Genomic DNA, 2,590 nt, shown 5'->3' on the forward strand with positions numbered 1-2,590 from the left:
CCACCATTCCTCTGTGATTGAACACACAACTTGAGTTCTTGAAATTCCCGTCAGGGCTCATATAGTCAACACATCAGGCACTTGGGACATAAATGCAAGGTGACTCTGAATACCCATGTGAATTAAAGAAGTTGGCCCCTTCCATCAAGATTAGCCCAAATTGGGTGAAACTAACCTAATGCCACCTGCTAATCTCCAGCACAATTTAAGGGCTAGACTCTCCTAAGTTTGCTCTAAGTACACATGGAACTTATGCCATTAAGTTCCTTAAAGTCCTCGCCTGCAATTCTGGCTGAGAATAAATGGCAGCACAAATTTTTCCATTCAATAGTGCCTTTCCCTTCTGCAGCAAGCCTGTCTCAACTATATCTATGTGAATCAAGATCAGCCACAGTGACCTGTACTTTTGCAAAGCTCTATGTCCAGTACCTCTAAAAAAATAATGACTTGCCTATGAACATTAGCTACCATAAGCTGCTAGAACTTGAAAAGGCCAAAGAACTAAAAGGCCCAAGATCACTACAGCACTAAACCTGTGCCCTTGCAAACCAGATGTTCCATCTCTACACATCTTATTTTGGTCCCCTAATTCCAGTCAGAGTGCCTATTTCTCAAGACTTAATAGCCAATGCATATTTGCCTGTGTTGGGGCTTAAGGGGGAAAATTAATCATATCCATTTCCTTTCTAAGTTCTCAATCAACTAGGTAATAGATACAAGAATCAGACCAATGAGGATCAAAATATCAGTATTTTGTTGATGAGGCTGTACCTATAGCCAAAATTGGGCTTTCTAATACCAACCCTCCACTGCCTTTCCCACCCTTCCCAATTCCCCCTATTGGCATTACTCACCCAAAGAATATAGAAAGAAAACACTTACCTGGGGAGCTGCAAGGGGGAATGGCTGTTCCAAAAGTGGAGACACAGAGAAGTGCTCTTCAGACCTGCCTCTGGAAAGCAGGCCTGGGCCTCAGGAGGTGTGCTTACCATATGAAAGCTGGATCCGAATGGAGTGGGTACATATTGCAGGCAGAGGTACAAAAGAGAGAAGAGAGCTTAGAAAGAAAGAGAGAGAGAGAGAGGAGGGTGTGTGTGTGTGTGTGTGTGTGTGTGTATGTGTGTGTACATGATGACCCTCTTCTGTATGTCTCCATCAGAGAACACAATCTTCCTTTGGAGATTAAGTAAGAGGTAGAGACAGAGGCCAAGAGTGATATTCCAATACAGTTTCCTACTTGGAGGAGAATAGGGAAATAGGGACAAATGACAGATTCTTGTCCCTGTAGCTGGGGCAAGGCCTGTACTCTTCATCCCCTCCCAGCAGGGGCAGTGGATCCCATTCTCTCTTGCCCAAGGTCTGACCTGGAATTCAATCCCAGCTCCCAACCCAGATTTCAGGAAGAGTTCTATTAAAAGATTCTGTTACTAGGTCATTCCTACATCAGAACTCAGGATGGTGGGAGTCGGGCAAGAGTCCAGAGGTTCAGATTGACCACAACCAAACCCCAGACATACTCACTTGCTGAGCTCCATCTGATTAACAAAAAGAAGCAAAAGAAACACTAATAAAACTAGGAAGACCCTTTCAAGGTATTTCACTAATAACAGGTCCTCAAGAGCTGTCTGGCCACTGGAGTGAAAAGGGTAACAACAATAACCAAAGCTAAGAAAGATCAGCCTACTAATATTACCCCCATTGTCTGTCTCCCTTCCCACCACCCCAAGTCCTTGGAGAAGTCACTGAAAGACATGCTACATTTAGCTTGTCAGAGGCCTTTCCCAGACAAAAGTCCCCAAGGTACAAGAACTCAAATAAGGACACTACTTGGGAGATTGAAAATCAAAAGTTATTTATCAGAGGGTGATTGGAAAAGTCATGCTTTCTCGAGCCCAATTCCAGAATGGTCAGTGGGAGTCTCTCTCCTGTTAGCTTCATTGGTCCACCTACCCAATGGTAGATCTTCTACTGAAGGGGACAAAAGGGAAATCACAGTCCTCAAGGGGGCCCCAGAGTGCCCTTCCTATCAAGTCCCAGCTGAGGAGACAAACCGAACAAAGGGAGGCCTCTTTCCACCACCAAAACCCACCTTCACAACTGCGGGCCTCCTATTCCCACATGTAACTCAAGGAAAACTCCACCTACCCTGCTTAGTCCTCATCAGGAAACACTGAACCTCTTCATACCCTTTGAGTCCTTCCTAAATACCCTTCCTTCACTTAGTGTAGGGGCACTTAGTAGAGTCCCAGTGTTCACATCACTTACTCTCTCAAGGAAGATAGAGTGCCCAGGACTAGAAACTGGCATTGAAAATTTATCTACCAGATCAAAAGATAAAGACTCTCCCAAGATGCTAAAGAGGCATTCCCACTTTAAGTCCACATGGTGTGGAAGGAGGGAATGGACTCAACCTGCTAAGAAAAGGGCTTTGGGGTTAAACACAACAGGCAAAGGGTTCAGCGGGGACTGGACAGATGAAGGAACGTAGAAATGAGAGGGAATAGGGAAGGAGGGGATCCTGGTGGTAGTAAAGGAGAGTGGTGCCCTTTGACTAAAGGCCCAGATGGGGTAACTAAGCATGAGGGAAAGA

This window comes from Lipotes vexillifer, unplaced genomic scaffold, assembly GCF_000442215.2.
Source record: "Lipotes vexillifer unplaced genomic scaffold, Lipotes_vexillifer_v1.1 scaffold1329, whole genome shotgun sequence".
Taxonomy (NCBI): domain Eukaryota; kingdom Metazoa; phylum Chordata; class Mammalia; order Artiodactyla; family Lipotidae; genus Lipotes; species Lipotes vexillifer.